Below are 27,387 nucleotides of genomic sequence, written 5' to 3'. Positions count from 1 at the left end.
TGAAATTTAAAAATACTACCATTTATATTAGCACTCCAAAAAAATGAAATACTTAGGTATAAATCTAACAAAATATATTCAAGATACATATGAGGAAAACTATAAAATTCTAACAAAAGATATCAAAGAATTATATAAATGAAGATATACCCCATGTTTATGGATAGGAAGATGCAATATTGTCAATATGACAGATCTTCCCAACTTAATCTATAGATTCAAAGCCATCACAATAAAAATCCCAGCAAAATATTTTGTGGATATTGACAAACTAATTCTAAAATTTATATGGAGAGGCAAAAGACCCCAACAGCCAACTCATTTTGAAGGAGAAGACCAAAGTCAGAGAAGTCCTATTACCCAATTTCAAGTCTTACTCTAAAGTTACAGTTACCAAGACAGTGTGGTACTGGCAAAAGAATAGGCAAATAGATCAGAATAGAGGGCCCATCTCTGCTCTTTAACAAAAGAGCAAAGACAATGCAATGGAACAAAGATAGCCTTTTGCTGCTAGGGCAAATGCATATTCACATGCAAAAAAAATGAATTTAGACATCAACTTATACACTGCACAAAAATTAATTCAAAATGATCATAGATTTAAATGTAAAGTGCAAAACTATAAAACTCCTAGAAGGTAACATAGAAGAAAATTTAGATCATCCTGGGTATGGCAATAACTTTTTAGATATAATATCAAAGACATGATCCATGAAACAAATAATTGATAAGGTGGACTTCATTAAAATTAAAAACTTCTGCTCTGTGAAAGACAATGTCAAGAGAATGAGAAGACAAATGATAGACTGAAAGAAAATACTGGCAAAAGATATTTGTGATAAAGGATTGTTATCCAAAATACACAAAGAACCCTTAAAACTCAACAATAAGAAAACAAACAAGTAGATTAAAAAATGGGCAAAAAACTTGAACAGACACCTGGCCAAAGAAGATATACAGATGACAAATAAGCATATAAAAGGATGTTCTACATCATATGTCATTAGAGAAGTGAAAATTAAAACAGCAATGAAAACCACAACATACCTATTAGAAAGGCCAAAATGCAGAACACTGGCCATACTAAATGCTGAAAAGGACATAGAGCAATAGGAACTCTCATTCATTGTTGGTAGAAATGCAAAATGGTACAAACATTTTGGAAGATACTTTGGCAGTTTCTTGCAAAACCAAACATACTGTTACCATGTGATTCAATGATCAACAATCATACTCCTTGGTATATACCCAAGTGAATTAAAACTTAGATCCATACAAAGCTGACACATGGATGTCACAGCCAATTTCTCCATAATTGTTACAACTTGGAAGCAACCAATATGCCCTTCAGTAGGTGAATGGGTAAATAACAGTGGTAGATCCAAATAATGGAATATTTTTAGCACTAAAAAGAAATGAGCTATAAAGCCATGAAAGGACATGGGAGACACTTAAATGCATACTCCTACATGGAAGAAGCCAATCTGAAAAGACTACATACTATATGATTCCAACTATACGATATTCTGGAAAAGTTATAATTATGGAGATAGTAAAAAGACAAGTTTCCAAGATAATAAGTTAGGAGGCAAGGAAGGATAGATAAGCAGAATAGAGAAGATTTTTAGGTCAGTGAAACTGTTCTCTTTGATACTGCAATGGCAGATACATTTCATTATACATTTGTAAACCCATAGACTGTACAACACCAAGAGTGAATCTAATGTAAACAATGGACTCTGGGTGATAATGATATGTCAGTTCAATTGTAACAAACTTAACACTCTAGAGAAGTATGTTGCTCCTGGGTGAGTCTATGAATAGGTAGGAGCAGGGAGTTTAGGGCAAATTTCTCTACCTTCCACTCCATTCTGCTGGGAGCCTACAACTGCTCTGAAAAAGTCAAGTCTATGGAAGGAAGGAAGGAAGGAAGGAAGGAAGGGAAGGAGGCAGGGAAAAGGAAGGAAGGGAGAGGAAGAGAAAGAATGAGCCGAGTCAAAAAAAGATTCATATGGGCTACCATGAAAGCCATGATAAGAACTGTGCTTCCTGGTTCCCATATCCAAGGTAAATATATATTCCCAACTGAGTGGTTACAGGGTTAAAAGATTGCTTATGGATGTACAAAAGCTGTTGTCCCACCCATTGGCTTTCTCCAAGGATGAGCTTTCTAATTGCTCTGCACTGGAGTGCCATCAACTTTCCCCCTTCAATGTTAGGTAACATTTACAAAGTCCTGCAGGCCCTGAGTCTTACTTACAAATTCCTTTATGTCTCTTCCAGCTTGGCTGCTGAAAGGATATTTTCCTTTGCAGCTAGCATTCTGGACAGCTTGAACAGGTCATGAAAGCAGGGTAGCTTTCATGACCTGTTCAGATCCCATCTGAGTCGTGTCCTCTAAATGGGATCTGAAGGTTTGGTACTAAGGACATCATTTTTAGCAGGTAATGTCACATTCTCCTTTTATCCATTCCTGTGATACTTTATTCAAAGCTCTTGATTAGAATATTTTCAAACTTTCTGAGTTTTGCTAAGTCAGAAGACCCCTAGAAAGAGCCTGTGGGAAGTGATCAATGGCTCCAAGATCATTTTCCAGGAAAGAAACTTGATATCAAACAAATGAACATATTTCCCTCTACCAGCTTAGAGAAGTTCCATGGTCCTATAACCCGAGAGAGATTTACACCTCCCCAAAGCTGTAGTGAGCTGAGTGAAGCTTTGAACCAACCTGTCCATTTTACAGATGGGAAATGAGGCCTGAGGAGAGGAAACTACTTCTCCGTGAGTGAGCCAGAGACATGTTCTTCAAAAAAGACTTGTTTAGAGGTATGTATGTTTGTTACAATCCATCAGGATGCTGAAAAGGTACTAAAACTTCTATTTATGTAATTTTTGAAATAGTTATCAATTCTTAGGAAGTTGGAAAAATAAAATTTAAAAGGGTACATTGTACCCTTCACCAAGTGGTAGCATCTTGCATAACTATAATCCAGTATCAAAAGAAGGAAATCCACATTGGTACAGTACACAGAGCCTGTTCAGAATCTCCAATTTTTACTTACACTTATTTGCATGTATGTATATGCATGTGTGGAGTTCTGTGCAATTTTTTCACATTGTAGATTTGTGCCACTGCCAAGAACTCATAGTTTTATATTTTAAATCTAAAGAGGAGAGAAAACTTTACTAATGTCTAATAAATGGATATGTGCTACTGCCCATATTAGTGTCCATACATACATGAGATGCTCACATTCTTGGAGCATATCTGAGATGTCTTGAAGGGAGAATGGGTTAAACAGTGTGACAGTCACATTCCCTCCTTCTTAGGCTCTCAGTATATTGTGACATTCATAGTTTACATGAGCCCCATCAAGTGGATCCATGGATTATATTATCCAGTTTCAATTAAACTAACCTTTTCAAATGGACCTAAATGAGTTAAAATGATTTCTGCCTTAAAAGATTTTTGACAAGCAGAGGATTAAAGAAAATACCGATGTTGCAAGCACAGCCAAACAAGGAAATGGGGGAACTGACCTTTCTACTTCTGGTTAAAAAAAACTCTCTGCCAGTCACATTTCTAGGAAAACATAGTAATCATCTAACTGGAGCTGACAGGCATCAGCCAAAAATACTGAAATTATCAAGATACTTTTAAATGGATTTAAAACTATTTTATTTCTTGTCCACAATGTACATGTATATTGGGTCATAAGATGAATATTTGTGCCAATTATTGGATGACCTATCATGATTAGAAGACATCTTGAACATGATGACAACCTTCATAAAATTCTTGGCCATGCACAAGCCATATGATGCACAATATGAGACTAAATACATAACATTATAAGAGAAATCCTTATTATTTCTTTTATAATGTAGCAGCAAACTCAAGTGCAATCATTTGTCCATTTCTTATCTGTGAGCCCTTGGGTACACCCTTCTGCCTTCCCCAAGCATTGCCGGTGGACCAAAGAAGGAACAAGTGTAAACATGCTTCGTAAATGCAAAAATTCTGTCTAATGGTATATTATTATTATTACTAATTATTTTAACATGAAGTTTCAGAAGAAAATTAGTTGAACACAAATGCCATTATCTAAAAGGTAAATATTTGAATCTCAGGTGAGACTATTTTTTGATAGTCTGTGAAGAGAAACAATTCTTTGAGGCAGAAAAGCATATTCAAGAGTAGAAAGATGGTGAAGTATCTCCAGACCTGGATTTCAATGCTGACTTACTAGAGCTGTGGTCTTGGGTCAGACACTTGCTCTCTCCAAGCATGAGTTTCCTCATTTGGAAAAGTAACTAATAAATAACCCACATCACAGAATCATTGTGAGAATGGAGTGAGACAATACATGGCAAGAGTTCAGCACAGTAGCTGGCACACTGCAGGTTCTCAAACCTCATCCGTCCTTTTCCTCCCTGCTCACTCTTAGCCAGCTTCTGAAACACCCTTTCAGAGAGCCTCCATTCTACTGGCATTATAGTTATTTCTTGTCTTCCTAACCACCCAGAATTTTCTTAGAGAACTGGATTGAGTGCCCAGTTTCTTCAGAAAACTCGCAAAATTTACCAGTTTTCTGCTTGCAGTAGGAATTAATAAAAGCCTATTAGATGAATGGTTAAATTAAGGATCTCTAACAGATCAAATGTGGGGACTCAGGACAAAGTCCTTTGATCTCGGAACTTCAGACACAGACTGCCACTAAAGGATTATTAGAGTGCCCTCCTAGCCTTGGCCCTCAGCAGGCGGATATAATACAAATGTAAGAATTCCTTTGATTCCTACACAGCATAACAGTTTCCAAAGCAATTTTACATCTGTCATCCTATTTGATCCACACAACGAACTCTTGAGTTACTCAGGCAGGTACTCCTAAAGAAAAACTTTAGGTCCAGAAAAACAGAGTCTCTGATCTAACGCTGTTATGTCAGGCATAAGACACAGCAATAGCGTGAACCACTATTTTCTGAGCATGTGATTTGTACCAGGTACTCTCTGTAAATTGTTTTATTCGATCCTCAGGAAAATCTTTGATTCAGCTTCTGTTGTTGCTTTAAAAGCTACCTCCAAACTTGGTGGCATAAAACAACAATTTTATTATAAGCATGGATTCTGTGGGTCAGCAATTCAGAAGGGTTACAAAAGGTTCCGCTTGTTTCTGCTCCATAATGTCTGGGACCTCAGCTGGAGGAGTTATGGATTGAAATCATCTGGAGGAATCACCAGTCACATGTCTGGCAGTTGCTACTCTCTGTTTGCTGGGATAGGAGCACCTATACGTGGCCTCTTTCTGTGGCTTGGGCTTCCTCACAGCATGGTGGTCTCAGGGTAATTTAATTTCTTGCATGGAGGCTCAATGCTCCAAAAGCAAGTGTTACAGAAAAAGAGATTGAAGCTGGGCCACTTTTTAAAACCTGGCTCTCAAGTCACATTGTATTCTTTTTGCTTTATTCTATTGGTTATAAGCAAGTCACTAGCCCACCCATATTCTGGGGAAGGATCATAGATCCCACTCTTGGTGGGAAGAGAACTCAGGTGGGATGCAGGTGTTGCTGAATCATCTTTAGAAAACACAACCTGCCACATTCCTAAAAGAAATAAAAAATGTGGAAATCAAAGTTCAAGGAGATTGAAAGACTTGTTCAAAATCACACACACAGCTTATATAGTGGAGTAGCATCTCACCCAGAGGTTAAAATTTCAAAATCAGTGAGTAAGACAAATATTGCTCATAGCTAAAATTACCTTGGAAATCCTTTAATTTGTCAGTAAAGAAAGTATATGTGGTTTTGCATATGCAACAGATTCCAGTGTGTCATCCCATGCTTGCTGGGGTAGGTACATCTGCTAACTTAATGAAATGATAAGCAGAATCATATGCACTATTTAAATTATTCTCTCATTTGTTCAGAGTGCTAATATTTAAATTTCCATCAACTTGTTGCCTTTTAAAGGGTAGATGCAGAATTGATTCAAGTCATTCTGACTCCAAGGCTCAAACTCTTTTCATACTGTTGCCTAGACACCACCTGCGGGAAAGAGATCAGAGTTTTAGGCCCACCTGGCTGGCCCTACTGACACAGGTTGGGGGGTCACAAGAATCAAGCCTCAGTTGCAACCTGGATCTGATTTGCAGACTCTGTCACTGGCTTAACTCTTACATCTAAACTTGTTCATGTTAAAACCATAGCGATCCCTGGGCACCTGGATAGTTGCACCCTCCCTGCCCTTTGTCCCCTCCCTCCAGGTTGTCATAGAATAGGAAGAAGAGGAACTGAGATTTGAAAAGGAGTGAAATGTCAACAAATGAGGATTCGGGCACTTCAGATAGACTGACTAGCAAGAGCAAAGGCAGGCTGTTGCGAAATTGCAGAAACTATTCAAAAATTGGTGGGTAACACAGAGCTGTTTTGCTGGGGAAAGATCACTGAACTCCCACAGTACCCAGACAAAGACTTGATTCTAGGGATAACAATGCAGGAAAAGTAGTCTGGTCAGACACTCTGGAGGCAGTATGGAGACGAACTGTAAGGGAGAGTGGGGCTTAGGTAAGGAGACTGGATAGCTTACTACTGCTGCAGGGGAAGCAAGTGCCTGCCTCTGGTGAACATCAGGGTGTCTGAGCATGGAAATTAAGGGTCTTTGTCCATGATCTTTAAAACCAGTTTGGAACCAGTATTTCAGAAACTAGGCAGGCCTACGGGGATAATGGAGCAAATGGTCATGAAAATGCATGACACAGCTCTCCTGCTCAAAGAAACCTCTACCTCCAGGGCCTCAGTTCTTAAAGTCTCCCATTAGAAGAATTTATTGTAGATCTCAGGGACTTAGAACTGGATTGATCATTATCCCTCTTTCATGTGTGGCACTGCTGTATTTATGTACCTAGTTAATCTGATGTCATAAGCATCTGTGAATGACCCTTCAATGTGAAAACCAGGACCTTGACAGCAACTTGACCACATCTTCCCCTGCGGTCTCCCACCATTAAAGCCCTGCCAGCCCCTCCCAAAGTAACCACCATGAATCTTGTGTTCATCATTCTTTTGCTTTCCGTTCTAAATAGGTTAATCTAATGTATATGTATTCCTTTAAAAGCGTATTTTGTTAATGTTGTTCTTAATATCATGAGAAAGAAATCATATAAACAGCTCTAATATGCCCTTTTGATGGGAATTTTTGTTTGATAATATATACAGTAGTGCTGTGAACCTTCTTATCTGCATTTCCTATGTATACACATGTAAAGGCCTCTTTTAAGCATTGTCATAGGAATAGAATTGCTGGGCTATAGGGTCCATAAACTTCAATTTTATGAGATAATATCAAGCTATTTGCTAAGTGGTTTTATACTTCCAGTTCCAGCCTTGACTAACCTCACCAGAAATAACTATGAAGGTTGGTCTGAAAAAATCACATCATCCGAAAATAATGTTAATTTTAATTTCTTCCTTTTCAATTCTTAAGCCCCTACTTTCTTCTCCTTTTCCTGTTGTATATACTAGCAATATTTAGCTAATATGCTGAATTATGAGTGTAGATTTTCTAATATTAAAATTGCCCTAGTATACCTGAGGAGAGCTCAGTGTGTTATATGGTAACAATTGGATTTGATTTACTAAAGCATTCTTTAGAATGTTTACATCTGTAGTAGTAAGTGGCACAGCTAGGCAATTTTCCTTTCTTACAGCTTTTTACTAGTTTTGGAATAAAAGCTGTGATCTTCATACTATATGATAATACTATATTGACACCAGTTTTATATTGTTCTACTTGCCTGATTAATCATTTTTCATCATATCATTTACATCTTTGGCATGTATGTTGCTTTAGAATGTGTTTAGTGAATAGCAGGTAACTGTATTGTGTTTTTCAGTTGGCAAGTTAGCTCATTTTCATATAGAGTCCATATATTAGGACTCTTTCTAATCTTTTAGTTAATTATTTCAATTTTTCCACTTTTTTTCTGATTTTCATTCCTTTATTTATTGTTTTAAAGTTGTCTATGTTTTCTCTCATATAAGAAAAAGGCATTAATATACTCTGCTGTCCCTTGACTTCCCCCTACTCCATCATATTGAGTTAATCTAAGCTATTAAGTCTTGTTTTTATGGATACACTTTTGCTTTCTTTTTTCTGAGGTCTCAGTTGTTTTTTAAGGAAACCACAAACTTTAAAACGGCATTTTATCACCTTTACTTCACATACTTCTTCTATCATTCCTTAGGTTTGTCTCTCTCTCTCTGTATGTATGTAATTTAAAAAGTTTTACAAGTGGGTTTTTGCATGGCAAACATTCTGAGATTCTGTATGTCTCAGAATATTTTTATCATGCCTTCACATTTGAATGATGGTTTAGCTGGATATGAAATTCTGTGCTTGCAAAATTTTTTAAACACTTCAGTGCTTTCTTGTATCTTTGCATACTGCTGAAAAACCTGATAGCAACATTATTCTCAGTCCTTTGTAAATGATCATCTTTCTTTCTCTCTGGAGGTTTTTATAATTTTACCTTATCTTTGATATCCCTAAATTTCAACACAATTTATGTTCTAAGAGTATAATTTTCCTTATCTCTCCTTTTTTGTTCTCTGTGGTTTCTTTCAACCTGAGGTCTTTTATCTTCCATTAATTCTGGAGGAATTATCTCCATTATTCCTTCAAATATTTCCTCCTCTCCATTTATATCTTTTTTTTTTCTTTCTGGAACTACTTTTGCCATTTATACCTTAACTTTTATATTTTCTATTTTTAAAGTAATTGTCTGTTAGGGAGAATTCCTCAATCTCATCTCCCAGTTCATGAATTCATTCAAGTGAGTCCCCATTCTACTAATTACCATCCATTGTATTCATTATCTCAACTATTACACTTTTATACTTACATTTCAACTTGATTCTTTTTGTAGTTTATTTTCATTATATATTGCTAATATCATCCCTTGTTTTTTAAATATAAAAAATGAAATAAATTCTTAAAAATATATATAAATTATTGATCTATCAGTTCTAATACCTCTGGTTCCTATGGAATCTGTAACTCGGTTTGTTGTTTTTCTTTGGAAATGTTAGTGCCTCTCTTCTACCCATGAGCTTCTATTCCTCTGGGGTTATGGGCTACTCTGTCTAGCAGTGGGGATGGCAGAAGGGCTGAAGGCTAGATCTCCATCTACACTGGCACCGGTATGTTTAAACTCAGGTTGAGGATGGAGGGTGAGCCTCGAGTGGCACGTAACAGATATCAGAAAAGCAGAGCTAATCACCCTTTACCCCTTCAAACAGCTCCTCAGATGTGTTCTTTACTTTGGGAAGAATTAGTATCTGGAAGAAGAGATTGTAATCAGTCCTGAGCATTTAGAAGGAGAAAGCAGTGCCCACTTGAGACTAGTCCATCTTTGTGCCCACTCAGACACAGGACCTCCGCATGGCCCTGGTTTTAAACCTGAGCAACCCTTGCCCAACAGATCTAAGTTCCAGCCTGGCCTGCCCCACTGCAGTGAGGGTGTGGATGGAGGGGAGGTGAAGAACTTTAGAAGTCTTATCCTGCCACAGCAGCCTCAATACTCTCTGCCTTAGTTTAGACCATTCCAGGCACACATACACACCCTATAACAACAGCTCTGTCTCTCCAGGAGTTTCTCACAGCTTTCTCTGTAACTTAATGTTTTTCCTCTATAGTCCCCAGAGCTGGTCTCAGGGGAGGGAAACTTAAGGTCAGGATAGTTCAGCTTCTCCTTAGGAACCCTCTTGACTTTCCTTTTTATAGGTCATGCACTGTCTTCCCTTTCTGCCTACCTTTAGCTCACAGATACCCCTGGGCGGGCAGCATTTTCAGTACTGGTGTGAGCCAGTGCCCTGGGTCAGCTCTTCCCCTGGACTGGTGAGAGGCAGCGTGGAGGAAGAGGGAGGTCAGGCTCTGCTTGTGTCCTCATTCAGTCATTGACTTGCTGTGTGTCCTTAGACAAGTCATTTCACTTCCCTGAGCCTCAGTGTCCTGCTCTGAAAAGTGAAGTTAACAATAACACTGACCTCACTGGGCTGGTCCAGGATTCAAGTAAGTAATGAGTTGTGAAAGGGCACTATGAATTGTAATGTGAGATAATTTTATTGATCATCTGGAGGCAAGGAAAGGAGTCTTGGGCTGTGCGAACATTCACTTTGTCAACCTCAAAACTTTGCTAAGTGTTGGCCCTGCTAAAAAAGCCTGATGCAACTGAACATTGTCTTATTATAGAAATGACGAATCTGTGTTTGATGCCAGAATTGTCACATTCTTCCAAGAGTTCAGACTTTTATGGGCCCCTGGAAGCTCTGCTGGAGACTATTTCTGAGGATGGGAACATTGTGCCTTACTGGCAAGGCCTGTCAAACCAAGGCCACTTGTGGTCATTGAAGAATCTAGGTCTGCCTTTGCAATGGTGGGGATGAGGTATCAGATCCTGTCTTCTGATGTCTGCTGATTCAGATACATGACTTCTGCTGACCTTGGTGCCTTTTGCTTCCTTGCTTGGTGAGAGTCTTCAGTGTAGTTAGGGGAGTGGAAAGTGGGAGAAGATGGAACAGGTCCAAATCAAAGACAAGTAGCAAAGGTAGAAATGAATAAGAATAATGTGTTCTCTCTGGGAATTTATACAAGGACAAAGCTAAAGAGACTTTGTTTTTAATTAAAATTCAGTCTCATTGAAAAGATGATGTAATGACTAAAACAGAAAACAAGCCAGAATCCTGCACCATATTCAACAATCTGTATTTTTGCACATTCTTGTCTATTTCTTATTATCATCATGATGCATGCATGATTCATTTTATGGCCTGATTTTTTTCTTAACATTATATAATGAGCATTCTTCTTTTAAGGTTTGCATTTTAATGACTAGGTAAGACAAGTTTTGATGCTGTTTATAATAAATAAAACCGTTCTGCTACTTAGATATTTGGATTGTCTTCAGTTTTGTTATTGTTTGTTGTTTGGCTTTTTTTCTATTATAGTGAATGCTGTCATGGACATCTTTGTGCATTTTGCATATTTTGTTTTTGTTTTTGTTGTTGAATTGTTACTTTTTTACGAATTCTAAAATTCCTTGGAATGGGATGGTTCCTGTGAATGGGGAAATATGCCTGGGCATCTTTATGACTCTTGAATATGCTTAAAAAAAGTGCTAATTTAAAACTTCACTAGCCAATTTAACCACAGCTCTTCCAAGCATTGACTGTGTGCTTGAAGTTTTTTTCTACTTTAATATATAAAAAACAGTGCTTCAGATTTTTTTCATTGTATTTCTCTGTTTACTAGCAAAGTTTAATGTTTTCCATATATTTTTGGTTTTGTCTAGATTGCATTATTAAAATTAAAATTTAGCTGCCATAAGTTTTCAGAATGTTTTGAATCCCTCCCAAAATGCTCCCCAAAATATTTCCTAAGGAATTTGAATTCCCAAATTAGGAATTTGAATTCCCAAATTTTGCCAAAGCAAAGAGATGTTTCAAGTTAATTTGTCTTTCATTTAGCTGGTTAAGTGTCTTTCATGTGTAATTCAGGTTCTGTCAGGAATGTTTTGAGGGATTTTGAAAATAAGCATGGACATGACCCCCCAAAAGTTTACATTCCAGGAAAGCTATTCCCATTTGACTGACCAGGATTCAAAAATTGCTAAATGTTGTAAGAAAAGGACAGAATAACTATAGGAATTCAGAGAACATAGAGATTATTTCTAACTTGAGGGATGAAGTGTGAGGGGTCAAAGACGGCTTCTTAGAGGAAATTAAATGTGAGCCAAATGAACAGGTTCTGAGGGTGGGGCTGTTGCAGGCACATGAGGGAAGCTGGCTGGTGAGAATGTTTTCCTGGTTTATATGATGGAGTTCTTGAGATTTTAGCTAAGTCTTCTAAGCTATAGCTACTCTTCTTCAGACGGTAAATGAAATCAGAAAGGGGTGACCAACCGATGGTTACCAGGTCACATGAAGGGACAGGTTTCCACATAAATATACTTAAAATATATATATATATAAAGAAAATAAAAAATGGCTAGTTTCAATTGTCTCCACAATATGAGAGTTAAATTATGCATTTTGAAAGACCTAAAATATGCAATGAAGCTCAGTGCTTCTCAGCCCCTTCTATAACATGGTACACAAGACACTGATAGTCCTTCATGTTTATACTGGGGGAAGCAGACAAGGTTGCTTGCTCCTGGAGGCAACTGGCCCAGAACTCCAGCTGCTCCAGGTCTGAAAGGTAGAAGGAACCAATTTGGGGGCCATCTTAGAACCCAGTGGGCAAAAACTATATGGGAAGTTCTGCAGGTAGATAAAGATGATTAATAAAAGTAGTTACCAGATTTATTCTGTATGATAAATATTCAATGAATTGGACATTAAGACTGATAAGGAAAAAAGAAGAAAGAAAAAGTTTTATGGCCTTCGGTGCTAACTTGACCAGGATGCCTACCATGGAATAAAGAAATTTCTAGTATTACAAAATTGTCATAACAGAACCCTGGAATTGTGGTCATAGCAGTTTAACCCTGGAAAGCAATGAGAGACAGGAAATTTACCTATGCACTATGTTATGGGATGGGGTGATAAGAACATTTTGCTAGTGGTCCAATTTCCGTGAGATCAAAACATGGGATCAAATAATACTCACATACCAAGCAGGTAGAAAGGTAGCAAATAGAACTCTTATGATCTCCATTAAAAAAATGGAGCAATTCATTCTAGTATTTGTTTACTTATTTAAACCCTGTCTTGCTCTAGAAATTGTTTCAACTGGACAGAGTACATTAGTCACTCAAGGATTCAATAGTTTAAAGTTGAAAAGTTAGAAAACAATTTAAAAGAAGGTCTTTGCATAATAGAAAAAAGAGGATTTCATAGATATAAAAAAGTTGTACACTTGGGTGCAGTGCTCTCACGGAAAAAAATTCCTGGAAACCTTTAGTGCACAGCCATACTTACGATAATATTAAAAATTCTACAGCTGTGCTTTTCTTCTATGTTAAGAAAATAAAGCTATATCCTGAGCTAATGCGACATCAGAGTGGCATGTCTGAACACTTTAATGTCATGTGTTGCCAGAGTCCAGTTTTCCAGGAGCTCTGGCTCACCCCATTCTTCTTGGAGGAAGAGGTTGGAGTGGTCACTCCAGGCCAAAAAAAGTCAGCATTTCTTGGTTCTCCTTCCCAATTGTGGTGAGGCCCTGGATACACTTTATACCACCTCAGTTTCTCTGGTGAGGCCCTTTGGCAGGTAAAGGGGTTGTGGTTAAATGGAATTGTTTGAAGGATTGCCATGTGGAAGAGGAATTAGACTTATTCTGCATGGCCCCAGAGGACAGAGCTAAGACCCAGAGGATGGTAATTGTTACAGAGAGATGGATTTGGACTCTACATAAAGATGAACAATAAAGAAAGTAAATTTCCTTAACACTACTTGTTACAAGGACAAACACTTCATCTGTGTTGTTTAATTTAATTCTTTTAACAACCCATGAGGCAAAAATTATTAATTTTTACAGACTAGGAAGCTGAGAGGGGGAAAGAACTAGACTAAGGTCACATTCTACTGGGTGTGCCAGAACTAAGACCTGGATCAAGCTGAGACTGAAGCCTGCCTGATCAGTTGTATGATATTAGTTCATGAATGAACTACTAGTTACAATGGATTGGGGGGAAAAACAATCTCAAATTTAAACATTATTTAACAAGCCATAAGTTACTATGGGATTTGGGGATAATCAAGATGGGCCTAATGTGTGAAGTCTATAACGTACTCAGGTTTCTACAAATTTCTGGACATGCAGAGTCAGGACTAAGGTCATGGCCTGTGCCGAAGAGCCCCCATGTAAAAATGAGCAGTGTTAGCCCCATGACCCATGCTTTGAAGAAAGAATCCCAGGCAGTAGGAGAGGGGAATCTTCTAGCTGTCAAGGGAGAGATCTTCCTTTTCATGACATTGTAGAAGAATGGAAATTTATGACATAAAACCAGTGAGGTCCAGAGAAAGGAAGTAATCCCCCAGCAAAACAAAGTCAGGCTCTGCACGGGAGCCCAGTTCTCAGGACTCCCAAGCTTGTAGAGCTTCTTTCCCCTGAGCAGCCATCTTGTCCTGTCTCCACTATTGGTGAGGATGTGATATTGCCCTAGGCTTTGGGGTCTGTGAGAAAAGCACTTATCTCTCACACCTCTCCCTCAATTTTAATCCCTGTATGCCCAATGGTAGGCCTTCCATCGATCCTGTGAGTCCAACCTACTTCCCTAATCTGATTTCCACTACTACCATTTACCAAATGAATGTACTCAGCTTGCATGAAAATACCGGTTAGAAATAGAAAGTGTCCCAGAGAGCATCTACTTAACCCTGGCATTTTATAGATGAGGAAACAGGAAACTCAGAAAGAAGTAAGTTAGAGTCTCAGTCACTGACTAGCATTGTGCAAAGTGCCTATTATGTGCAGTGCCTGGTGCTAGGAGGTGCACCGCAGCCTATGAAAACCCAGCCACTGCTCCCCAGGAGGCCACACGGCATGGCGTGGGAATGGCCTGGTGGCTGTGTAGGAGAAGCAGGAGCTGCTATTGATTCCTTGATTCTAAAGTTTTATAATGCCGATTTACAGGCAGACGTTGAATCCTTTCTGGGCTTTAGTTTCCCCAAGGAGGCCATGAAGGGGTGGATGTTTTTCATATTTCTCCTCTCCAGGTTGGTGTGGTGAAAGCAGGATAGCACTTGGGAAGCTTTGGAGAGGGCACCCCAAGGGAGCTGGAGGCTGCTGTGGTATGTCTGGCACAGCCTGGCAGAGTTTTTGCCCATGAACTCCCCTTGTGGCTTCAGAGAGAGCCTGAAGAGTAACTGGGGGGTATGGAAATGTGGGGGTGAGTGTGGGTGGAACAAGGCGGGGGCATCAACCTTGGGGCCATCCCCAAGGTGGGGGAATCATTGGTGTTGTGATGATCAAAACAGATTTGCCCCACATCTGCCATATCAAACGGCACTCCCTGAGTGAGTCACTTCCTCTGGGGAAGCTCCCCTTGCCTGAACTTGCTCCTGGAGGGCAGGGACATCAACTCGGCTGCTCTGAGTAGAGAGCCCAGCTCCTTCCGGGCCTTGAGCAGGCTGTTTGTGTGGTGTGCTTTCTCCCACACGGAGCATCTTAGGGTCAGGAGAGACCTTGAACTGTTTGCTCCATTTTCTTAGGTTACCAACATGCACACTCATCCACTCCTTTGCAAAGGATTTATGAGTCTGTTCTGAAGGTTAGAGGGGTGGCTGCGGCTTCTGTGCAGCAGCAGGGAGGGGCAGCAGCACTAAGGGTCAGTAGAAAGGATATTTAACTGGGAGTTAGGGGGGCTGTATCTGAGTACTGGGTCACTGTGGGGAGAACATAGATGCATATAGCACTTCAGGGCTTAAAAATTTTGCACACACATAACTTCATATAAGCTTTACAAGAGCCTCCTGCATGTGACATTATTTCACCCTTCCATCCCATTTTATAGAGAAGTGAGTCTTGGGGAGTTTAAGGAACTTCAGGGTCCCAGAGACCTTGAAGTGCTGGACCTTGATATAAGTCTTGCCAACATTAAAGCTTCTTTCCATAAATGTTCATTTTAGAACCTAGGCCCCAGATCTCCTCTCTGCAAACAAAGGTGTTGAGCAATCTCTACAATCTTGTCCAGTCCTGACATCTGTGTTCAAGTAGATGGGGTCACGTGCATCTGCTTTCTAATACTGTGTCCTTAGCACCTGAGTGTAAGATTATATTGCCGTGCTGTGAGATAGGGAGAGATATCAAGGTAAAAAGTGACGTTGCCCCCATCACCTGCAGAGGGTGGGGTCACAGAGTGAGAAAAAGAGTGGCTCTGTGCCAGGCCAAGGCAGGACGAACTCTTGTCTCTTCCAGCTACCAGCACTGAGGCTTGGGACAAATCTCTAAACCTCTTCACGCTTTCTCAAGGTCTCTTCCTCTCTTGAGCCTCCAAACGGGGCCAGTGACCCTGACATTGCACATGGATGGTTGTGAAGATCACATGAGATTGTGACACACTTTTTGTGACACACTTATCACCTGTGGGCAGGTGGTGATGCTTATGAAAAGTCAGTTCCTTTCCTCACTTTTGCCTGGGGGGATATGAATATCCAGACTGTTGTCAACAATGAAGATTTGCTTAATTACAGGTGGCCATGACCATGTAGGCTGTCTGTTGGAAAGGGACTCAAGACCACTGTCACACCTATCTGCTGGAGTATGCCCAGGGACAAAGGAGAACACATATGCGTTGTTTGGTTGGAGGTGAGAGTGCATGGACACACCAGAAGTGCCACTGCATGTGAAAAATAATTTTGGGAACCCCTGTTTACCTTAGATCGTGTAAATTGCACATGTTTTCCCACAATACATCCATGTTTACTTTGATATCAAAACAGTGTTTAAAACAGTACTCAGCATGTCGTAAATGCTCAATAAATATTTGCTGAACAAGTGAATTACATTTTGAAAGAAAAATAATGTTTTAAAGTGTTTGTCATCAGGTAAGGTGTTCCAGGAAAATGCATGGTACTGAACTTCAGCCTCCCTGTCTTGCTGCATAACCCCACACCCCAGGAACACAAACCCCACTAAGATTTTACGCTATCGTTGAGAAATCTAGGTTTACCTATGTAAAGTAATAAATGAGGAGTTGGTCTAAAACTCAGGTCTCCAGAGCCCCACCCCAGGCCCACACCACTGAAACACACTGCTTTGTCTTCAAGTGTCAAGATCTTCAAGCTTGTAGCTTCTCTTCTCCTGAACATCTGCTCCCTGGGTCCCTCCATATACAATAGTTACAGGCTGAAATTAAACATTGCTGGGGTTGTACTTTACTGGGGCCTTGGTTCACAATTTTGACAATCTGTTTGATCATGTTTGCTTTCAGAATCCTCAGTATTAACTGCTGGAATAGTACTATTTGTGAAGGGCTTTATGACTGTTCTGATGGTTTCTTCCATTTTTGTCTGAAGACTGTTTAAGTAAGGAGCGTTTGGGGGCTTGTGAGAAAAACTCCAAATCTGGTGCTGTTTCTAAGGAGAGGCAGCAGGTCCAGAGTAAAGAAAAGTTCTCAATCAGATGTAGTCCCTAGAATGACAGCCTTAGCTCTCTCTCTAATTCTGTTCCTCTTGGGGACCTGTAGCATGCCAATCTGCCTGCCTGGGCACAATCTCCCTGAAGCCCAGCCTGGGAAATCTTCCAGGGACACCCAGTTCTGCTAACCTTGCTGCCACCTTTCCCAAGATATTCTCTTCCCACCGCACCAAGCATGTCCTCTCCCTTCCTTTCCCCACCCCTCCCCACCCTGCCTTACAATGCTTCCTGGGTCCCATGTTTCCCTGGCTGTCAGAACTTGTTTCCTGTCAGTGAGTCTCCCAGAGCCTAGATACACCCCAGTGCAGTAGCCCTGACAAAACAATGTGCTGTGGTGATGCAATAGCCAAGGTGTCAAAATAATTCAGCAATGAAAGCCGGGCAGGTCAGGGTTTCTTCTGTCTGGAAAGACAAACACACGCACAAAGAGAAAAGCTAAACAAGGAAGCCAATTTCACATTCCCTTGTCCCTCTTGCCCCTCGGCCCTGAACCCATAGCCCACTACCCACAAAAGGTCCTCTCAGGGCACTGGACTAAGAACCCACCTGATTTAGAAGGCGTGGCAAGTTTGAACACCAAGGAACAGAATATTTTCAAAGTTTCAACACACCCCTTGTTTTTGTCTTCCCTGTTTGTTTTCACATCAGCCCCACCCTACTCTCCTGCTGGGGCAACGGCTCCAGAGAGGGGCTCAATGCCATGGATAGGACATGGCTCACAGGGGGTGGTGGGTGCTGAAGGCAATGTCTCCTCCCGAGAAACCAAACCATCAAGGTCATCTTCCCTTGGCTCTTATTTGTTCATTCCTTCAACACTCATGACTTACTAAGCACCTGCTATGCTTTAGGGATTGTGCTTGGAGCTTGGGGATGGGATGGACAGAATGCAAAGGCCAGTGTGAAATGGCCTGTCCTGCAGGAGCTCACGGTCTAGAGGTAAGTATCATAGTCTGCTGTGACGGTGGGGTTCTAACTTAGGTGGGAATGAAACTCTAGAGGCCTCAGAGGTGGGTGCGATCAATTCCCTGTGGGGATCGGGAACAGGTGACCTGGGAGGTGACATTTGAATCACAGCCTGAAGGATGAGTAAGGTTTCTTCAGACAGGTGGGATGAAACAGGTCATTCTAGGCAGAGGAACAGCACACTCAAAGGTGAGGGGGATAAAGGAGCATGACTCTTAAAATAGGGAGTTTGTGGAGACAAAAATCAGGGCTGGCAGGAGGTAGGTGGGGATGGAGGAGGGACCTGGATAAGTTGGTTAGGGCAAGACTGAGGAGGTTCTTAACAAGACGCCAAGGCATGTGGCCTGTCCTGCAAACGCCAATGTATTATACCAATATATTGAGGCAGAGTAGATCTGTGTGGTGGTGACAATAACCCTCTTCCCAATCACCTTCCTGCTGGGGATCCACACTCAGGTTTCATCACATCAACCCTCAGTCCTGCTCCCCTCAGCCACAGATAAGGTGGCTTTCAGCACCAATGTCTTCTCAGAAAGAGCTTCCTTCAGGTGACCAACTCCCGGGGGTAGAGGCTCGCCCACCACGGCTCAGTCATCTAGATAAGGGGGATGTGGAGAGGGGAGGCACAGAGCTTGCTCTGCACACAATCCTGGTTTTGAACCTCGGCTCTGTCTATTTCCAGCTCTGTTATCTTGAGCAAGTTACTTTCCTCTCCTAAAGCTTCAGTCTGCCCTTTGTAAAATGGGCTTGAGGACTAATACTGCCTTTCTCTCTGGGTTCCCTTGAGAAGGCCTGATGTGTAGCTCACGGAAGTGGCTTCATCCATTGCTGTGCTCTAGAAGCGCCCCACTCGTGCTTCTTAGCCCTGTCACAACACAGCCATATGACTCTTGACAATGCTGCCCGAAGACCCAGGAAAGAGGGCCAATGGATGCACCTTTGAGGATAGAAATCATTGCATATTACAAACATGAAAACAAAGAAATCTGGGAAAGAAGACATGGGCCCTTCTGTCATTCATGACCCAATACGCAGAGCTGGCATAACAAGACCCACAACCAAAACCATCTGTTCTTGTGACACACACCAGTCAGGCCCCCAGATCTTCAGGTCTCTTGCTCTGTGTCCTTGAAATGAAGAGCAGCTGTGTCTGGATGCTGTGGAAGTCTGGGGGTTGTGCCACTACCAGCTTTGCAGATGGAGACTACTCCGGAGTCCAGGGAGGACTTGAATGGGTAAGGCACTTAGGTAAGAGAAATTAAGCAGCTTTTAACTTGTCAAATCCTTCCTCTCAGAAAACATAAACCTTGATAGATCCTTGATAAGAAAATAGTGCTCCATGTTCATTTCCTTTCTTCTAAGTTCTAATTCATGACCCTGGATGTTATCCTGAATGAGCATGGATTTCCAACTGTTTTACATGGCAGCTGAGGAATATTTTGCAAAATTAAACAATTCTTTTACTCTGGAATTTGCATACATGTATATTAGGACATAATCTATATAATAAGTGTGATACAGATTCATAACATTTTCCACTAAGTAGGTATTAAAACCTATATATAGCATTGTAAATAGTTTAAATTTGTAAAGAAATAAGTTAAGACTTAAATTAAATTTTTAAAAATTAAATGTAAAAAATTAGCTTTTTAAAAAAATATTTATTTAAAGTGCTTATATCTACTGATTATAATTAATTTATAATTTCCTTTTAAAGTTTAATTAATGACTTTATACTTAAAATATTTTTGAAAATGCATATGGAGAGTAATTTTAATTTTTTACATTTACTTTCATTTACATTTTTAATGAAAATATATTCAAATTTTATGCATATTGAATCCAATTAATAATCTGTTTTCTAATCCTTTAGATTAGTGGTCTAGTAGAACTTTCTGTTATGATGGCAATGTTCTACATCTGTGCTACTGAAATGGTGGTCATTAGACATGTGTGGCTATTGGGCATGTAAAATGTGATTGTGCAACTGAGAAATTCTTACCTAAATTTTAATTTTTATTAAATTTTAATTGATTTAAATTTAAATATCTACATGTGGCTAGTTTCTATCAAATTAGACAGCACATTTTAAAATTATTGAAAATGAGAACAATCTAGATGATAACAAAAATAGAAAAAGCACAGGAAAATCTAAGAAAAGAAGAAAATTTGAAGAGAAAAAGAAAGAAGTAGTCTGCCTAGTTCTTTAAAATAGAAATAATGGAAATGAGCATATTGACTTGCACACAGGAAAACTTCTATGAACTGAAAAGAAAGGCTGGAACAAATAACAATTGATAAATTACAACAAAGATAAAGCAAATATCCAAATGTTAGTATGAAGTTCTCAGAATTATATTATTTAGCCAATTCTTAGTCAAACATGATGATGCTTTTCATGGCACAAATGGATCAATTTGTTCAGGAAAATTTCTGAATCTGATAGAAATGATTTAGAATGAGATGTCAGAATGTCCCAAATATGGAAGACAAATAAAAAGTACCAAAATGAATTTTCATTAATTAAGATGGTGGTTTCAAAATAGGACTATTTGATGACTAAAGTGCAAAAACAAAATGTAAAATTTTAAAAAGCAAATACTATTTATTTTCCTATACAACTAGATTGTTCCAGAGGTTAAATCATATTGAACAACTAAGAGTTATTATACATGTCATTGAATGGTACCAGAGAGGAAACCAAGGAAGTCAAAATTAATTTCACTGATTTTTACATTTCTTATAAAAAAGTGTAGGTTTTGATTTAAGTCAAAAAAACTAAAAAAGCAGTTTTCAGCTTTTGGCATTTATTTAAAAGATTGCCATTTGTATGTCTTTGGAGAAATATCTTTTCAGTTTCTTCTTCCATTTTTTAAATTGGATTGTTTGCTGTTTACTATTGAATTGTAGGAGTTCCTTATATATTTTGGATATTAACCCTTTATCAGATGCATGGTCTGCAACTATTTCTTCCATTCTGTATGCTGCCTTTTCATTTTGTTGATTGTTTCCTGTGCAGAAAGCTTTTAGTTTGATGTAATCCTACTTGTCTACCATGCTTTTGTCACCTGTGCTCTTGGTGTCATATCCAAGAAATCATTGCCAAGGCCAATGTCAAGAAGCTTTTTCCCTGTGTTTTCTTCTAGGAGTTTTATGGGTTCAGATCTCAACTTTAAGTCTTTAATCCATTTTGACCTGATTCCACTTATAAGAGGAATATAAAATAGTCACACTCATAGAGGAGGCAGAGAGCATAATGGTGGCTACCAGGAGCTGGGCAGAGGGGTACATGGGGAGATATTAATCAAACGGTGCAAGTTTTAGTTATAAAAGAAGAGTAAGTCCTAGAGATCTACTATATAGCATAACGCCTATAGGTAATGATGCTGTATTTTATACTTTAAAATGTTTGCAAAACAGTAGACCTTAAGTGTTCTTATCACACATGATAATAATAGTAATAATACATGAGTGCAGAAGAAAACTTTTGGAGGGGATGGATATGTTTATGGCATAGATTGTAGTAATAATTTCATGGATGTATACTTATCTGCAAAGTTGTATATATTAAGTAGGTATAATTTTTTTCATGTTAATATGTATCAATAAAGTGGATTAAAAAGAAAGGATTCCCAAAGGCAAGCCTATAATGGCACTAATATGTATGATAAGGAAAAAAAAAGTACATAAGTGGGATTTGACCCCAAAATCAGAAGAATTCTTTGTGTTATATGGTTCATAATTTATATTGTTAATGAAAGATGAGCCTCAATTATGCTTATTGAAATCACATCCTTTGAAAAAATTCAAAGATTATGTATTTTTTTGTATCTGTCCAAAAAAAAAGCAACATGCATCAAAGGTGACATGACAAGTATTCTTGAACACCTGGCAGAGAATGTTATTGAAAAAATTAGATTTAGTGAAAATAAGATATAAAATGCACTAGAAGAAATAAGAAAAATAATAGAAATGCTCAAAGAAATATTGAATTATGGAAGAAAATAAAATTAATTTTGAATATACTCTATCCCCTGTTATTTGGTATGAATTATTGCTTGCAAACTATTAACAACCAAACACATCAAAGTTTGACTTTTCATTTTCAAAGTTTTACTTATGTATTTAAAGAAAATGTTTTCTCTTAATTGGAAACTACTGTGTCAAATATGCGATGTAAGTGATATTACAATAAAATGTAATAAAATCAGAAGAGTCAGAGAGAGAATTCATATATAAATAAATCCCCAAACTAACTATAGAATCTATCTTCCAGATCAATGTATATTCTCTATTAAAGATAAATTTGAATAAATTCAGCATTGTACTGCCATGTTTTTTGTTATAACATTCCAGCATTTTAGAAAATTAGAAAAAATTTAAGTACTGTGGGCACTACATCTCTAAAGGTCTGTGAAAATTGTCATGTAGGTCATAGACATGGATAATTACTTTCTGCAATAATGATACTTTATAATATGTGATCCGTGGCACAATGCTTAATAGAGATATGTAAAACTTATTGGTTCATTTTTTAATTTAAGTATTGCTTTAATAATTTTATTAACAATTCCAATTTCTGTTGTCTGAGGCAAGTGGATGAATGGGATAATCTGGTGTTAAGATCCCCAAGAAAGAATTGGAGTTTCTTTCTGAGAGCTAGAGAAATGGGCCTAAATGACAGACATCCAGGTCTTTTAGTAGAATGGGGAAGGAATGCTTTTGGTTTTGTTGTGATGATTTCCTTCTTACTGTCAACTTTGATACTTATTGAGAACGCAGATTGCTAATCTGTGAGCTCAAAGATGTCTGGGTTTTCTAATTGCTGAGATGTTTGGCAGGGCTGACTCCCAGGACTAAGTGACAAGGAGACCTGGGAAAGACAGGTGGTATCTGGGTGTCTGGGAAACATCTGAAAACAAGAGCAGAACTTTTCCCCACTTGGATTCCTTAAACCTGGTCTCTCTTGACTTTTAAGCTCTCATGCATTTTGAAGGGCATTTAAATCTGCATATTCATAATCTTTCAAGTCTTCATAAAATTTTGCATGAGGAATTTAATATACAAGAGAACTCATGAGGTCTATCTTTTAAGGCAAATTTTATCTATATCCCTATCCATATCCATAGCTACATGGTCAGAGTCTTTCTGACTTTCAAGTACACAATTTCAAATGTGCTACCAGTAAAAGAAATCTAAACTGGATCTGTGTTTGAAGATAAGTTTATGAAAAGGAGCATTGCTAATGTTTAGCTTCCCTGAAATGACTGCTGGGTGCAATACACCTTTTGTTGAGATGTTTTTCTTTTAAATATCTGATTAACATAACATTTTTTGTATTATACAAAACATAATACCATGATTATGGAAATAAAAGCCACCCACAAGCTTACTATCTTTATAAATCATCTATTTTCATTCTTTCCTGTCTTTTCCAAAAAAGCATATTTTCTCACAATTTTGGACATGAAGCACAAAGATGATTTTTCACTACCTTTTCATAGGCATCATTCATTGAGCAATTCCAATGTCATCTTTGTTATGACCTTTTTGAATGGCTCCAAAAAGTTACTTTCGTGAATATATTGTCATTTATATCAGCACTCCAAAATTATTGTGGGACATTTATGCTATCTACAATTCACTTCTATTATCAGTAATCTCTCTTTCCACTTTTCTGCCATCCCTTTTCCCCGTCTTGGATTACTTTCTTAGAATAAATCTCCAATAGCAGAATTGTTGGTATGGGAACTTGATGAAGGTATTGGTTGTTACTCCTTTAATTAATTTACTTTTAATCGCAGTCTCCCTCTCTCATTTAAATAAACTAACTTATTAGTTCAACAACTCACTAACTAGCTCAGTGTCCCAGTTTCCTCGTTTGTTCCCTTTCACATCCAGTTGGTTCACAGAATCCCTTTTATTTGTTCCTTCCTGACAATGAGCAGCTGGTTCACACATCTTCTTTACACAAACAAGTTGCAGTGATAACTTTTCACCCAAAAGCTTGATCACTTCAGCGATCGATTGTCTGCCTTCAAGGAATTCCCCATCAGCAAAAGTGTCCATGAGACACAGTTTCTGCGGTTGTGAAAGGACACAGTGATAAGCCAGGTAAAGACAAGGCTCCTGGTCATCTGCTCTTTCTATCTCTTACCAATCCGGTCTCTGTCAAGCCGCCTTGGGTTCTGCCACCGATCTGCCCCACCAGTTCTTGCCAAGTGCAGGCAACCATGTAGACATGGGCCTGGGCATCACCCACACCCACACTGCCCAGACCTTGCTTGGATCCCATGAAAGACCCATTGGGCACTCAGGTGTAATCTTTACCCTCAAGAACCCTGTAGGCTGAAGAGATAAGATATATATGCTCTAAGAATATGGCTGAGTCTATGATTCTGTGGAGGTTCAGAGGAGATGGATAACATCATGGGCCCTAAGCTGGGTCTAACAGTACAGATAGAGATAGAAAAGGCAGAAAGGAGTACAGAGAACATTTAGTTTGGAGGCATTAATTCATTCATCATTGAGTTGATAAGCATCTCCCACATCCCAGGCTCTGAGCTGGGTGCTGGGCACCCACAGATGAGTCAGGTAGCACTCTACTTCTTTAGGAGATCACAGTCCATGGGAGATACTCATAAGAGGTTAGTCACCATAGGGTGTAATGCTGTCACAGAGGAACTGACAAAGCGATGTCAGTGCAATGGCCACATCTGCTTGAGAAAGACAAAGATCTGATAGAAGAGGAAATTTCCCTGCAGACCAAAGGGATCTGGAGTACTTTATGAAGGCCACATGAACAAAATAGGGAGCTAGCAGTGGCAGAGTGGAAAGAAGTCTCTGCTTTAGCTTAAAGACCTGAGTTTTCTCCTGACTCTCCCACTGTCCAGCTATGTGACTCTGATCAATCTCCTCAAAGTCTCTGGGCCACATATAAAAAGGGGATCATAATATTTCCACAGGAACTGCTGGGAGATTGAAAGAGAAAAGAGGAGATAGAAGGAAAAGTAAAAGAATTCCTCCTCATCATTGCCATCAGTATCATCACCTGTGAAAGCACTTTGGGAATTCTCTAGCCCGGTATCAAAGGTGTGATGACTTAATTATCACCACGGTTACCTACCTGTGCCTGTCCTCCAGGCTCTTGCTTACACACGGAAACTAGAGGGCGTGGCTGTGGACGAGCAGGGCCAACTCCTGCCACCCAACCACACCTTTTTCTTCGGGTAAATCCCACTCTGTAAAGCATCAGGAGGTTAACTTTGCATCTGTAAATTCTCCTGAACATGGTTATTAGCATTTTTTTCCTCCAAAGAAATTAAATCATGTACAGCCCACTAAACCTAAGGGTGTTTAAAGTACATGGAGAGTTGGCCACATGCCTGGAGTTCACCTAATCACCCAGGCATCACTGTGCAGGCCATTTATTTCATAATTTCTCACACACACACAAAAAAAACCCTCTGGCAATAGCCATAGATGACAGAGGTGATAGATGAGTCAAGGAGAAAGGGTGACTCAGAGGCAACCATCTATGCCCCCGCCCTCCCCCGCCCCCAAACTGGCATCCTTGAGCATGCTGGCTTCCATAGGGATTTATACTTTTGTTTGGATATTGCTTTAAGGAGATTAAAGGATCTGTATTCCTGGAAGCTTCCTTCCCCGTTTTTTTCCCCAGGGCCCTTCAGACCATGCTCCAGTTCATTCCTTTGTGATGAGAAGAACTCACATTCCTTGGGAATGTATTCTATGCCAGGAATTGTAGTCTGTCTTTCACACTCATTTTCTTCTTTACTCCTCACCACACCACACAGGTATGATGGTCATCCCCACTTTATAGTTGAGGAAACTGGTAACAGCCAAAAGAAAACAAGTAACAGCCAAAGTAAGTCCAGGAATAGCTGGTGCAGCTGGATGTAGGTTCTCTAACTCCAGAGCCCATGCCTCTGACCATTTGGAATTCTGCCTTCTGGTAGGGCAGCCTGGAACCCCCATGCCCCTGGACAAGCTCAGGCACCTCGACTGGTAGTCAAAGCTGAGGGCGGTTCTAGGATTGGCTTCCCATAAAGCAAGAGCTATGGAGGAGAGGAAATGAGCAGAAGAATGTTCTAGGCAGTCTTTTTCCTGTGCAGGAAACCAGAGAAAGCCTGGCTAAGGGAACATGCCCTACATAGCTCCTTCTGGTTGTTTGAGGAGGTCTGTAGTCTGTCTTAGCAGGGAAGAGAGCATTTTTGGAAAAGGAAGAGCTAAATTGTTTAGTGACTCTCTTCCAGACTCCACCTTTTTTTTCTTGAGAAAATGTGATGAAATTTCTTACCCCAAACAGCCTCGTTCACGCCTCCCACTGTTTAAGACTCTCCAGTAATGGTCTTCCATCACCCAAATCAGCAACCTCCCAACTTTTCTGAGTAGGCCAACCAGTCAAAAAGATTTGCCTGTGCCCCCAAATAGATATGTGTGTGTGTAAAAACCAAGCCATTATACTATGCCCGTTATAAAAATACATCAAATACAGAAATTATAAAAGAAGAGATAAACATGAAAAGAATGCTTTTGCTAATCTTCATAACATCATACCATCTTTTCTATCATCTCAAGGCATAACAAACATGGTAGGCAGAGTCCATCATTAATAACAGTGAATATAAACCCATATTTCAAACACTTTTCCTGAGAATTTTAATTTTTTTTTTTTTTTTTTTTTTGCCTACTGCTTGCTTTATCTGATTAGGTCATTGCTGGCTTTAACCCCTGAAATATGGCCAGTGGAAAGCCAGGAATAGGAGAAAAGTCAACTCTGCCATATTCTTGTTCCTTGTGTTTGCTGTAAGTATTATTATCAATCCACAGGTTCTTTGCAGGAATCTTTTAAAGCCACTTATCCATTTTGTGAGGGTTTATTTAGTTAAATCCAGGTTTTAAAAAAATCCATAAATTGAAGAAACTAGCTCCATGAAAACTACAATTTGGGTACTTTATAGACTCTCTGGGGCATAGATTCCCCTTCCCTCCCTCAGAATAACTTTAGTTGGAAATAGGAAAAGAAATCATTTGACATAAGGATCCAACCAGGGTCCATAGTCAATCTATAAAAGAAATAATAGGAATTTTTAAATTTCTTCTATGTACATGAAAGTAGTTAACACAAAGATTCCATATGAGTTGCACACCCTCCTGGAAGCATGCACTCCTCTTTGAAGTCCCGTATTAGCCAAGATCAGATTTCTAAGCCTTCTAAGATCGGTGACCTACTTATATACCTCCAACCATCACCAACCCTGCCT

The 27,387-nt window shown here is 39.3% G+C and overlaps 1 long non-coding RNA gene across 1 annotated transcript in view; it reads left to right on the top strand.

Annotated features, from left to right (window-relative positions):
- Positions 1-16,395, top strand: part of LOC130683455 (uncharacterized) — a 36,384-nt gene extending 19,989 nt beyond the window's left edge. The window contains exon 3 of the long non-coding RNA XR_008997201.1: positions 16,192-16,395. This is a non-coding gene — a long non-coding RNA (uncharacterized LOC130683455). The remainder of the gene's footprint in view (positions 1-16,191) is intronic.
- Positions 16,396-27,387: the final 10,992 nt, after the last annotated feature.

Source organism: Manis pentadactyla, chromosome 1, assembly GCF_030020395.1.
Source record: "Manis pentadactyla isolate mManPen7 chromosome 1, mManPen7.hap1, whole genome shotgun sequence".
In the NCBI taxonomy this organism is placed as follows: domain Eukaryota; kingdom Metazoa; phylum Chordata; class Mammalia; order Pholidota; family Manidae; genus Manis; species Manis pentadactyla.
This window is presented reverse-complemented; position numbering and strand designations above follow the sequence as displayed.